General features: G+C 36.8%; 1 long non-coding RNA gene across 1 annotated transcript; it reads right to left on the reverse strand.

Annotated features, from left to right (window-relative positions):
* Positions 1-491: 491 nt before the first annotated feature.
* Positions 492-6,053, reverse strand: LOC148224514 (uncharacterized). Its single transcript, XR_015802917.1, has 2 exons — positions 4,419-6,053; positions 492-874 (listed from the first exon to the last, which is right to left on the reverse strand). It is a non-coding gene; the product is annotated as an uncharacterized LOC148224514 (long non-coding RNA).
* Between the last annotated feature and the right edge of the window lie 8,010 nt (positions 6,054-14,063).

Below are 14,063 nucleotides of genomic sequence, written 5' to 3' on the forward strand. Positions count from 1 at the left end.
TAGAACACAGGTATTTTTATTGCACTGTATTTCTACCAGATTGTAAGTCATAGGTTGCCTCTGTGAGTCTGCTACGATTTAAAAAAGACAATTGCTCCTCCCCTTATATTTGATTAAACTTTGAATTTCAAGCTGTCTTGGAAGAGATCAAGATGGATGAAGTTTGTACCTCCAGACTCACAAAATTGGATATATGATACTTTCATGACTTTTTCTCACCTATTTTTTTTCTTTTGTGTAAGACAACATGCTGCCATACCTAGGTATACAACAGCATAACATAGTACAAGTCTCAGTGCTTCAGTATTGGTGCTACAGTAGTAACCTGAACTTACAGGACTGTACCAATAGATTTTTTATTAATAACAAATATTTTGCCAGTTATACCTTAGGAGTTTGAGTCCCATCATCCCCATTTGTCAGGGAAGTGGTCACAATATCAAGGAATAAGGAAATTTCTTCTTTTGCTCCAGAAATTTCAGGACAACGGATTCGATCAGAAAATAGTATTTACTCAAATCAGAAGTACAACCAAAAAAAGATCAGGTTTTTGTTTTTTAACATTCTTGTTCCCCTGTTGTACATGTAGCCCATAGTTTGACCTACACCAGCCCAAGAGCCAGGGGTTGATGCAATGTGATCCCATGTATTAAGCTATTGCTATACACACGGGCAGGTGTGTGGTCCATGTGACATAGCAGTCTTCCAAAGCATCATAGGCATGTGGAATTATTTGTGTTGAAAGGTGCCTCTGGGGGTTATCCAGTCTAATTTGATGATCAAAATGGGTTTCTGAGTGTCTTGTCCATGCCTGAAGATCTGGCACAGTTTAGGGTTTAGGATGGTCAGGGGTAAAGAAGCCAGTACAGCCAACCTGTTGAGAAGGTAGAAGAGTTTCATTATATAGATACAAACCAATCACATTTAGTTGGTTCACTATCAAAGGCACTCCCTGTACAATTTTGCTCACAAAGTCTGTTTGTCCAGTCAGCTAAGATCTCTTGATCTTCAATTTAAAAAATGGTACTAGTTCAGCAAGCACCTCATCTCACCTGCCTTAGACACATATCTGATAACACTTTCTGCCTCACCTTGCCCTGCTTTCCCTCTGAGATATCAAACCAATTTGGTTTGTGTGCCAGGAAAGGATAAACTCTGCTCAAGCTACATTTTCAGAACAGGTCAGTTCATATCTCTGATGAGGTTTCCATCAAGCAGTGCCACATCATTATCACTATGAATAACAGTCCAGGAAATAAATATGTTTCTGGACAGGTCTCTGTTAAGCTCTATCTAAGCCAGAAGAAAATTCACCAGCCCAAATCCTGCAAACTTCCTTTCAACACACCAGAAAGCATATCTTGCAACCTTTAGTGTCCTATGATATTCTTGTGATTTAAAGACCATTCTGAGAGTTGATTTTCCCAATGTAACCTTTTTCTTTGCAGTAGAGAAAAGGAAAAATAATCTTATTACCTATTTCAACTACATTTTGATTTATTTCTTTTACAGTCTATTTCTTTCTGCAAAATGTCACTACATAAACAGGATAGGGGAGGAAAAAAGTTCACAAATCAGCAAATTATTCAAAGATAAAATTCTCTCTTTGTACAACTGATTAACAAACATGTCATGAATACATTGTTTTGTTCTTATTGGATTATAAAAAAGAAATCACATGTCTTTCAATATTCATAAACATACCATAAAAGCCAAATTAAATTCATGCAGCACATTCCCCAAAGGGAAATTCTTCATGAGAATATCATCAAGTTTGAATCAACAGATGGAACAGCATGATAACATTAACACTGTCAGTATAAACAGTACATTTTCCTGACACGTTGAAGATACTAATGTTGTTATAGGTTTCTAAAGGTGAAATAAAGGACAAATTTTGCCATGTCCTGGGTCTCAATGCTCTAAGAATCAAGGTACAGAGTTCAAAAATTCTTCTCATCTATTTATTTTTAAAAATATTACAGCACTAAAAATGTTTCTGAAATACTGAAATTGAAGGCTTTATTTATTTCCCAGTCGTTTTGTGTAACCTCATCATTCATCCCTTACACACCTTTCACACAATGGAGGATTGAATTGTGTAGGATTGCTGTGAGATTTTTTTGAAACTGAAAGTATAACGAATTGTGGAAAGACTTTGAATAAACTCAGAGTAGAAATTCTGGAAAAAAGAGTCTGAGTGTGATTTTCAGTTCAAGAAATTTCTAAACTGTTGTTTGCTAGAAGCTGAAAAGTAAATACCAAGGGGAAGAAAATGCTCCATGCTCTTATTCTATACTCTCTCTTTAGGCATCCCTGAACATTGATGTTCGTGGGCTCTCAGTTGGATGTTATCTTCAGTGATAACAGAATAATAGATGCCCTTTATTATTTGATTCAGCAAGATGAAGTGTCAAGTCCTGCCTTTGGGTCACAGCAACCCCTTGCAGCCCTACAGTGTGGGGCAGAGTGGCTGGAAAGCTCTCCAGCAGAAAAGGACCTAGAGGTGGTTGTCAATAGCTGCTGCAATAAATCAGTCGAGACTTCATTTTCTTCATTGGGTAAAAGCCAATTCTTTATTCATATAATGTGCTTTTATGCAGTTTTTACAGACCTCATGTTTGACTCCAATTGGCTATTAGTTTTCTTACTACTTCATTTATTGGCCAGAAGGTGGTTTTGTATGTATATGCTAAGGTTCAAAGTGTTTACATTTTTCTTTTTGGGTTCTCAAGGGACAAAGTTTATTGTTTACATAAGTGCACTTGTTTTGCACCAAGGAATAGGTTGTTGTGTTAACGAACCTTGCACACCAAGATTGGTTTCACCTGGGAACTTGCAAACTGCACTTAGAAGAAGTGATAGGCTAGCTTTAATTTAGCAGAGCAGGCCTGATTTTATGAGGCCTTTCTTTTATAATTTACCTGTCTATGACAAATATCCACCTCAATATGAGCCAAGATTGTGCTCAGGTGGCCAAGAAAGCCAATGACATCCTGGCCTGGGTCAGGAATGGTGTGGCCATCAGGACCAGGGATGTGAAATTCCTCCTGCACTCAGTGCTATTGGAGGTCTTTTCCAGCTTTAATGGTTCTATGATTCTATATTTGTTATTTCTCTATGTCCAGGTAAGGTTCTGTCATTCTATGTTGCTGGAAATTTAGAAGATCCATGAAACCAGAGTAGTCAAATTCACATGCATTGGTAGTGAGTTGGTGCTTCCAGAGGTTATCTAGAAGTAGTGTTGCCCAGAAGTGGAAATCCCAGACTTACCTTCAGATAGTCTAATCACTGCTATAAAATCTGAATTGTATGGGGAAGGCCTACAGTAACATACCTGCTTTTTAAAAAGCACTGACTTTGCTCCTGGAACCATAGGCTTTGTACAGATGCATCACAGATACATCCCTATGAACCAGTTTTCAGCACATAATATCAGAGCTTGGTTTGTAGCATGGACATGTTAAGGCTACAAAACAGGGCTACTGAATGCAAACTGTCTGTGGAAATTGTTCCTGGTCTGTATTAACCCTGCTCTGCTCCCAAGCACAGCTTGAGGAAAAATAAGCAGTCCTGGCCAGAGAGAAACTGAGGCTGGTCCAAAAATGTGGTGGTGCTGGCAGCCAGCTCCAGTGACTGCACCCACACTCTGGGACCAGTTAATGTAGACATCCAGACATCCTTGTAGGCATCTGCACATCTGCACACTTCGTAGGGAGTGAAGTATACAGACTTGTCCTAAGGCAGTGCACCAAGAACAGTTACAAAACCAAAGCTGATTTGAAAAATACAACTTGCATATTGACATTTGCATATTCCCTACATGTAGGAATGATCACATACCAAACGTTTATTTTTCTTTTTCTCTTTTTCTTTTTCTTTTTCTTTCTCTCTCTCTTTTTTTTTTTTTTTTTTTTATTTTTTATTTTTTTTTTTTTTTTATGGAGAGCTGCAGTTTGTGACCATCAATTAAAATTAAGACAGAAGATGGCTAGATAATTGAACATGCATTGTTATAGAGATTGAACTATACTGTGGTTGCTACAGTGGGCTGATTCTGTAGGTTAAATTGCTTGATAGCACTTTACAACTAATGATTAATGATAGTAGCTTTTTGCAAGATTTCATTTGTGTAAGCATTAGAGGCTGTTATGTGTTAGTGATACTCCAAGTTGTTCCTGCAATGCAGTGGCTGAGAATCCTTACAGGAAACATCTCAATAATTTCCTTTGTTCAGTGCTACTAGTGCAGAGTAATTGTTCTGTGAGTGGTTCCAAATAATCTTCAATCCTTGATTTGCCATTTTGCTCTCAGACAAATTTATTACAAGCTATAATTTATTTAACTACATGTGCTTTTATGCATTTAACATCTTTTTTCATAACTTAACAGTTTATAGTTTCTGGTTTGTATCTTACCTGTAAGGGAGAATACCAGCAAAGGGGCAGGGGATCTGTGGTGGTTTGTCCTTGTGCATTGACAGTGCAGCTGTGGGTGAGCAGATTTGCTGCTAGGCAGCCCCATCAAGGAAAGGATAGAAAACTCCATTTCACATGGAAGCTGTCCCTAAAGGTTAAGGAAAGAGAGGATTATTGGCATTAAAGCATGCACATGATTGTGGCTGCTCAGGCTCAGGAATATATCATCAGCTTCAAGCTCACACACATTCTTCAAATACAGTCGCCTTAAGGTTATATTGCAAAGATTCAAAACATCAAGTTTTGTCAGGATTCTTGGAATTTTAAAGACAAGTACCCTTCCTAATGTACATGGTCAACCAAATTTGAATGGTATTCAAAATGCAACACTGTATAAAACATTTAAGAACATATCCCGAACAGAACTGCAGAATCGATAATGACTGACAATAAACTGTACTAAAAGAAAATAAAAAGCAGGTCTAATAAATATCCTACTTGGGAATAGGGAAGGGAGAAAAAATAAATATGTTCTGTACAATCTGGATTTACTCTTGGACCAAATACTTGATTAACTTACATAAAAGAACAGTCTTTGTTGTGACAACAGCTTTTGAGGGACACAGTTTCAGCAAAGATCTCATTTGACCTGTGATCTGTGTTTTGATTAATTTGATGAACTGTGTTTTCCCCTCTAGGTTGGTCCATCTAGTTGGAAAGGATCAGTTATTCTAAAGTATAGAAAATAAGAAGGAACAGACTGTGGCTATTTCTTATTTACTAGAAAAGTTGTGGTTTTTCTTGGCATCAGCAAGACTCTGTACTTACCCTTCAGGTGTGATTAAATAGAATTTGTTTGCAGACACTGACAACATTGCAGTCCAGAGGCATTCCCCACTGCCATGAGAAGAACCAGCTGTCATGTCAGGTTCAAAGCTGAACATGTAGATGCTCTAATACAGTGCTCAGCATGAGTCTGTGCTGCAGCCAGTGCTGTGGATGGACCCCTGTATAGGCATATCTCTACTGGTTTTACTCTGGTGTGTACTGAGAGTAATCAAAGTAAAAATGAAATTATATGTATTTAAAGACAGCTTAGAAACCTGAGTAGATAATACTCAGGGTCTCCTGCTATTCTCAGTCTTTTTAGAGTATATCTACCACAGTAACCATGATCTGCTGTAGATAATGTTATCTAAGGCTTTAGTATTTCTCTCAAAATTTAATATTTCTGGGTGTGTATGAGAAGACAAGTCACCAAAAAGACATATTTAAACATTGAAGTACACAGGTAATACTCTAATGCAGCTGGAAAATTTTAAATGGCCATCATAACATATTTGTTTTTAACAGCTGCAAAGTACTTGTGAAATGTAACTGTAAGTTTGCAAATACTCCCCAGGCTGTTTCCTAAGAGCTGACTTTACACTTTCCCTAGTATCCAGTTCTATAGCCCTAAAGGATGTTTGCTGAGCAAAAATCTCAAGTACATTCAAGCTCTGCGTAATAAATCTGCCTATTCACTGCAGAATAATATTCTGGTTGTGCTTCTCAGTGTTTTCTAGAAGAGAAAGCAATGAACTGAAAGCCTGGTAATCAACAAGGAACCGAATCTTGTAGTTCTGCATGCATCTGCTGCCAGTGGCACAGTGATTATGATTAAAATGGGATATCTCTGCTGCAGGAATAAGCACAGACTCACCTCAAGACTGGGATGTTTTGCAGCTACATATTAAACCAATACAGACAAATATATATTCTTTCTCCTGAAAGATGTGTAAAGTTCTCAGCTACAAAATATCATATTATTGACCAGAGCTATATTTGAAGTGGTTTGGTCTGTTTTAGTACAAATGGGTGTTAAAGTCACAATTAGTGACCTCCTTTAATTATTGTCTCCAGTCCTCTTCCTCCCTGGCACTGCAGTCTCCTCTCCCTGTGAACCATATTGTCTATGAGCATAGCTCTTCTTTCCATCCAGAAACCCCCATCACTGATTGTGCAGCAAACCTGCAGAATCTATCTTCAGTCAAGTATTTTTGGCAACACAACTCTGATCTGACCTTGAGCAAAGCCAGGTATTTAATCTATATCATGAGGACCTTTCAATGTTCTTAGGTGTTTGAAATGCAGCACAAGTGTTAAACAAAGGGAGACAAATATTATTTCTGAAATCCAAAATGAACTGGAGTGTACTGAAAGTTACCATTGATCCCCACATGGCTAAGATCACAGTCTGTGCCTATCATTTATTGTTCAACATCAATAGTGTTGCTCTGTGAGGTAAAAAAGCTCTTGGGAATCTGCTCTTGGACTTCATTGATTTCAGTGGATATTGGGTTTTGACAGTGAGGACTGGATTCCAGTGGAGGGAGGTTCGGAAAACAAACCAGAGGTAGTGCTTTCAGTTTGAATAAAAAATACCAGAATTTTAAATGAAGAATAAAAGGTCTAGAAAGAAGGAAGGATTGTATGATCAGGACAGTAAGCCACAAAAAGAGAAAAGAAAGAAAAAAAAAATCATTGTCTGAGGGAAATCAAAGGTAATAACAGAGAAGATTGTTTTTTGTACAAATGAATATCATAGTCATTAAGAGAAAAACTACTACCATTATTAATGTCTTCAAATGAAGGAAGACAAAGCTAACACAGAGTTCCAGATCTCCTACTCTATTATTCATAGCCAATTTGAAAAATGCATATTTTGTAGCTTCTTATGTCTCACAAACACACATTTGTACATTTTGAAAACAAAAAATGATACCTGAACAATATTTATTCTAGTCTAGCCAAGTCTCAATGGCAGAAAGGCAAAAACACAGTATGTGATAATAAGCCATAAAGCCAGAAGATTATTCTAGGAAACTATGACACAAGTATTAAACACAAATGCTTGTACTAGATGATTTTTACAGTAACTTGCGTGTGTAGTAATAATTTAAAGTATGTAGACTTCGTTAGTAAGTCCACTTGAAATATAATCAAAGTGGCTATATTTTCAGCTTTGATCCCATCTCCCTGTATGTTTTCAGCAATCACATTTTTAATGAAAGTTTATTTCTTTAATTGAGCTTTGGTTCACATTGATTTTTCCAGGTCCTTTATTATTACTGTATTGCTGTTTTCTTTATGTGCTAAGCATTATACTGTTACAAAACATTATGCAAATATAAAGACATACATAATTATTACTACAAAAGCCTTTTTTCTTCCAGATGGTTCAAGGAAAGCAACTGCCTTTTTTGTTTGTTTAGGTTTTTGGTTCTGTTTTGTTTTTGAAGAACAACCATTTAACATTTAAAACTGATCTGCAGTAGAATGGGAACCAGTATCGTCATCATCAGTGTTGGATAAATCTGTGAAATAATTCTGTTACACTGAAAGGAAAGTAAAAAATGGAAATAAATTATATACTTTTTATAGATATAGTCAGTGAGGGGCAGTGATGCTGATTTTTCAGTAAACTGTGTTCTACTCTGCATCTTTGAAACACTGATACCCTGCTTATTGCATTGCCATTTATACTCTTGCAAAATGAACAAAACTGGAGGAGCCTCACGCATGAACTGAAGTCACAGGACATTTTCACTGTTGTAAATGAAATTTGAAGCATTGAGCACTGCCGTAAAAATGTGTGTAATATGAATTCCTTCTGGGATAACTCTGACAATAAACCAGGTAGATGTGCAAAAGTAGATGAACATTTCTCAGTGCCCACTGCTCAGTTCTGTGCACAAGAGGGAGTAAAGCATCTCACAGGCTTAGGGAGTCCTTGTTCAAACAGGATTTGAATGTGCAGCTGACACACATGTGAGAGAAGTGAGGGCAGAAAGTGCAGATGTTGGTTTCGTTCTGTGTGACCAGGTTTGCTCTGCAGGTGGGCTCTGCCTACCAGTTACAGATGGACCACCATGAAAATTTTTAGCATTGTGTCTATAACTTTGTAGAGCCAGGACAGGATGGAGGACCCTGCTGGTCTAGGTAGAAGCTGATAAGAAGGTAGAAGCTGCCCTCATCACATCACAGAGCCTTAAGAGATATAGGAAGACATCTCCAGGACAAAAGACACCAATAAAAACATGGTGAGCAGCATGACAAATGGTGCTCACCAGACGCCTTGCCAACAATTTAGTGGGGTTGAGGATAAAAATGGAGTTTTCACCAGCATTTTAAGAAGCAACAACAGTCATGTGGAAGGCAATGGCTCTCTTTTCGACTTTCCTGCTCTCTCACTTCAATTTGTATTACAGGTCTCCATAGAAAAACGTATTTCCATACTGGAGGCAAGTGACTTAATATTCCCAGCACCAACTGGTTCCAATTATTGATGATTTTGAAATAAGGGAGATGTGCTACATGTTACATTTCCTATGTTTTCAAAGAATCAGCCAGCTCCAAGATAAGAGGACAGTTGTTGGACAGTTGAATAGACAGAAGTTAAATTGAAGGATGATTTGCTTACAGTAGCCTCCAAGTACAACCTATATCTGAAGAACAGAGAGTTTTGTAACATCCCAGATACAGGAAAGGTCTTGATCTGTGTATTTATAGATTTGAGTACAAAAAGCTCCAAATCTTGACCAGGATTTTGCACATCAATATGAAAGCAGGAATTTGTACCTGCAATCTAACTGCAAAAAACACTGCAAAGCTTTGTCTTGGCTGCTGCAAAAAGCAGATCTTGACTGCTAATACTAAAGAGACAAAATATTTCAGGCAGAAAATGTACTGACAGATTTATACAGAAGCTCTTACCATTTCGTAAGCTTTTTGTTAGGTATTGCTCAGGTATTAAAATGCAGTCCTTCATCTCTCTTCCTCTCAAAATCTGGAATAAATATTTTCTTTCTTTTTCCCAATGGCGTAAAGGTCATGAACCCATGTTTGTACAAACCTCCTACTGCCTGAGGAGATTTTAAGCTATATTATAACTCTATATTATAGTTTAGGACAGCCTCAGTAAGTTTTATGTGAATTTACAGAAATGGATGTTCTCCCAGTGGCAATGCTTTAGATGTCATAAATCAGAAAATGCTCCCTGGAGTCAAGCTCTGTTTTGCATTCTTTGCCCCAGGCAGAGTTTTTAGTATCTCTCATTTACTGCTACTAACATATTTTGTGAACTGCCAAAACAAATACTCTAGTGGAATTCTGTGTGCAGAGAGCAACCTTCTGACACACCTTTGGTGAATCTTCTATGTCATGACTTGACATAGAAACGTCAATTTAAATGTCCATTCAAAGTTAAGGTTGATGCCTCTGACTGATGAGATCACTGAACCAAAATTCACTTGCTGAAGGTGGGAAGGAATATTGGTGAAATTTTGCCATCCAATTGCTCTGTTTTCTGTGACTTTTTAACCATCTTTGGCCATGCTCAGAGACAATTTGATGAACTTTGTTATAGTGAATTTTTTAAATCTTGTGTCCCACAGGACTTTGTGTTGAAATAAATAATATTCAAGTCCATATTTGAAAATTTACTTCATTTTTTGGGGTAACAGCATCATTCAATATCCTTAAAATTGCCTTTAAATCAATTGTCTTTGAGAAAAGCCATATAGCTAATGAATCTGTTAATGAATGGAACTGTCCTTTCTGCTGATTAAGCCTAATGTTAAAGATATAAATTTAGTTGCTCTGTCATCTTGGTAGTAGAAACTCTTATTAGTTTCGGATGGTCTGGGCTAGTTATTACATCATACTTCCCGGCCCTATCAGGCAAAATGATCACTTGAGCAGACAAGCTTGTATAAAATGTGGGATACACCTGAAATATTTCTGTCAGACATCTACAATAAGCTTTCAACTGCAAAAGTACAGTTATTAATCTGCATGAATGGTGAAGGTGGCATGAAAGTGAGGAAACAGTTATAGGCTGGCCACTAGTTTATGTCAGGGGACAAGTGATGGGGGAATATGTTTGTTCTTCAAGTTTATTCCAGCTTATTCCTTAGTGATCAGGAGAATGAAGGTAATACAAACCAAGATGATTAGATACTCATGATTAATTTCACCCAGCATTACCTTCATGATAGTTAAGCACCTGATCTAAGCACTCTGATTAGTTGAGAAGTCTTTACAGACGGAAAAAAATCTACTCTTTTATAAGGAAGGGTATTATGCAGCTAAAATGAAAAACACTGGGATTTCCATTTCTGCCCACTGGGTAGGGGAAAAGGCTAAACAATTCCCTAGATTATATACATTAATTTTCAGATACTAATGCTCACTGAGATTAATTTATTCTAAGTGGAAAATAGATTTTATTAGCAGTTTCAGAGAACACTCATACTTTCCACAATTACATAGTCTGCACAGCATGAATATTAACTATAAAGACTAATAAAATCCTATTCAGAATGGAGCTTCCTGCTCACAATACTTTGACAAGAATTAACTCTGCCAAAATACAAAAGGAATATTTTAAGTTTTGAAAATTTGCTCTGAGACTTCACTAGGATTTTGCAACTGAACTCTGATCTGACAGCTTGCATTCTGTGATAAAATGACAGATATTATTTGAGTAATAGAAATAGTACTTCAGCTAATTGGGATATTTTCCTATTAGCATTTACAAAAAAAATGATTATTCATTGATTTTATTGGCATTTTCCTTTGACTCTGTAGAATAAGAAAGCATTTTTAAAACCATTAAACAATTTTTCCAACAGAGTGCTGAAAAATTGAAGCCATTTTCTTGAGATTTTTTTTAATGCCTGATTATTTATAGTTATATTTTATGAGGACTATGAATACACATTCATACAGCACTTTCCAAATTAAAACATATGAAGGCTAAATCACATCTGGCAGTGACAGTCTCCTTTTGCCACAGGGCTCTAAAAGGTGTGGTAAACTGTAATGAATCATCGTGTGTTGCACGGTGCTGCACAAAGCTCACATACATCGCAGCATTTACATTTCTTCTATAGTTACAGTAAATCCCAAAGGGCAAGGCTGGCTGACACTGCATTAACATATTCCATGCCCAAATGTGCAGATGGGCTTTGAGGAAAGGAGCCAGCTGCCCGAAGCCCTGTGGCCCTTGAATGGCAGCACATTGCTGCAGAGAGGAAGCACGGAGTGGAAAGGGTTCAGGTTGCTCAGGAAGCAGATGCACACCATCACTGATGCTCACTGTGCATGTGCAAACTGGCTGCATAAAATAGCTGAACTTAACTGGAAAAAAAATCCTGATTTCCATTGTTTGTATAACTAAGATAAGTTTTGGAAAGAATGGCTGTGACTGCAGTATGCAGTATGGTTCTGAATTAAATATATGAACTTGTTCCTAGCAGTTAGTGGGAACAAATGTAGTGGCTGATTATTTACACTTCTTGCTACTCTTGTTTTTCAATTATCAAGGAGTTGCTTTTTCTTCAGGTTTGTTTTTCCAGAAGCAATAATGAATGCAATATAAGCAATTTCTCTTTAATGATTTCAATGTAGTCTGTAGTTTATTATTGACTGATATCATCTTTATAATCACAAATACAGCATACATACACGTGAAACTACTGATGACAAGTTTGCAATATGAACATGTTAATTTCTTCTGTCATTTTTCTTGTCTGTGCCTTTGTGTCTTTCACCATTGTTCTGTGGTGTATGTTAGTGGGAAAAAGTACTTCACCTGGGTCCTTAAAATGGATCAAAGACATTCTCCTTGCTTGGAAAACTTATTATAAAATTACAAATTTTTTCAACTTTTTCTTTGTCAACAGAGGGAAACCACATCTTTCACTGATTTTTTGCTATTGTCCCTTGTTTCCACATTGTGCTCAAAAATATTTTGGCACAAAAAGATGCACTTAATGAAGGGAGACCAACTTTCAGAGAGTCCTTAACAGCCCATAGTAAAACCAAGTAACCACACTATTGGTTCAAGGTGTCTTTTCAGATATAGCAAAATAAACCCTTTTAAATAAGGAAAACAACATAAAGTACACCTTCATTCTAGTAAGATATCTTAGGAATCAATGATGCTTCCACTTGAACTTATGACTTCATGGCTCCCTAATGCAACTGGAAAGAGCTGATGTGGATGAAAATTTGACAGAAACATTTTCACTTATGTTTATTGCATAAAATAAAATTTCCAGTGGCACAGATTGATACAAGTCCAGCACTTGGATGGAATTGCACCAAAAAACCTAAGCTGAGAATCAGAGCCCTTTTATTTGCCATTGCCTTGCATGTACATAAAGTGCTTTTCTTGGAAAACTCATAGCATAAGATTTACCAGTGGGGTGACAGCTAAGGCTAGCATTTTCTGCAGTCTAAAAAGAGATAAAAACTATTTGCTCTGACTGCTTGCCAGCTGTGCTCTTTATCTGGAAGTTTTGTATGTTTAGTTGTACTTTAAAAAAATCTTGAAATGTTTAGCCCATGTAAGTTACAATTTAGCTGCAACATCTCAGTTTCAGAGCAAAAGCCAAGTTTTAGCTCAAAAAGGAAACAGAATCTCATACATTACCAAAAAAACTAACAAAACAAAACAAAAAAGCCCAAACCAACAAATATTTTTTCTTCCATCTTAGAAATAAAAAGTGAATTAAGAGTCTCTGACAACTTGTACATCTACTTTTGAGCTGATGTAGTCTTAAATCTCTGAGTTATTGACCTCTGAAAAATGGACTTTGTAATCGAAATACTGACAGACTATAAACTATAGCTCTGCTACTGGGAATGGAGGAGAGGGGGTAAGGAGAGTACCTTAATTACTAGTACATAAATATTGATCTACTATTACCTTGACAGATAAAACCCAACAAATCAAATACAAACATGTCATTTCAAGCTACAACCAAGCTAGCAGAAACCACGAGTTGTCTTTTTCTCCTTCTCTTCTTCTTTTCTTGTCACACCCTCGTGTCTTTCCTTAAATGCTTATGTGGAATGTGCAGAGCTGCCAATTTCGAAGCAGCTAATTGCTTAGAAAGTTGTATTTGTCCCTCCTTGACTGGGTGCCACTGGCTGCATGGAAGAGTGCAAAAAGTAAATCAAGCATGCACCTCCTAGGAAGGAATAAACCTGTTCCTAAATAGGAAGGAATGAGCAAAAGAAATGATTGAAAGATGAAAAGAAAAGGGAGATCTAGTGGAGTAAACAATGGAGTGATTGAGAAGTTCAGATCACTGCAGTGATGGGGTTGATTACAGGGATTTTGGCTCATTGACAGAGAACAGAACAGAGCTGTAAATGACAGAATTGAATTGTTATTTCCCACTGTGTTCTGTGAATGAACAAGAGCACTAAAAGGGATGGACCCTTTCTACCATAAAAAAATTTGGCTTCCTAATATTGAGGATGATATTGCTTTGCTCTTGATATCTGTAATCCAAATTTACACAATTGGATGAAAAGGCTTTGGTGCTTTGTGAATACGAAGACTGGAAGTATTATGCAACTCCAACATAAATAACATAGCTTGTTATCAACAGGATCTGTTTTAAAATTAGCCATGAAAACATAGTGCAAAGTGATGAAAAGTTGTTAGGTTGACAAATAATTTTTCAGAATGAAAAGACATTTTGTAAATAACTGTTTATTATTTACTGAAGGACCTTGATCCCAAACTTGGGAATAACTGTAAGAAAATCCAACCTCTGACTTGTAAAACGTGTTACTTGACTTGTAATA

Source organism: Sturnus vulgaris, chromosome 3 (assembly GCF_052056855.1).
Source record: "Sturnus vulgaris isolate bStuVul1 chromosome 3, bStuVul1.hap1, whole genome shotgun sequence".
Taxonomy (NCBI): Eukaryota; Metazoa; Chordata; class Aves; order Passeriformes; family Sturnidae; genus Sturnus; species Sturnus vulgaris.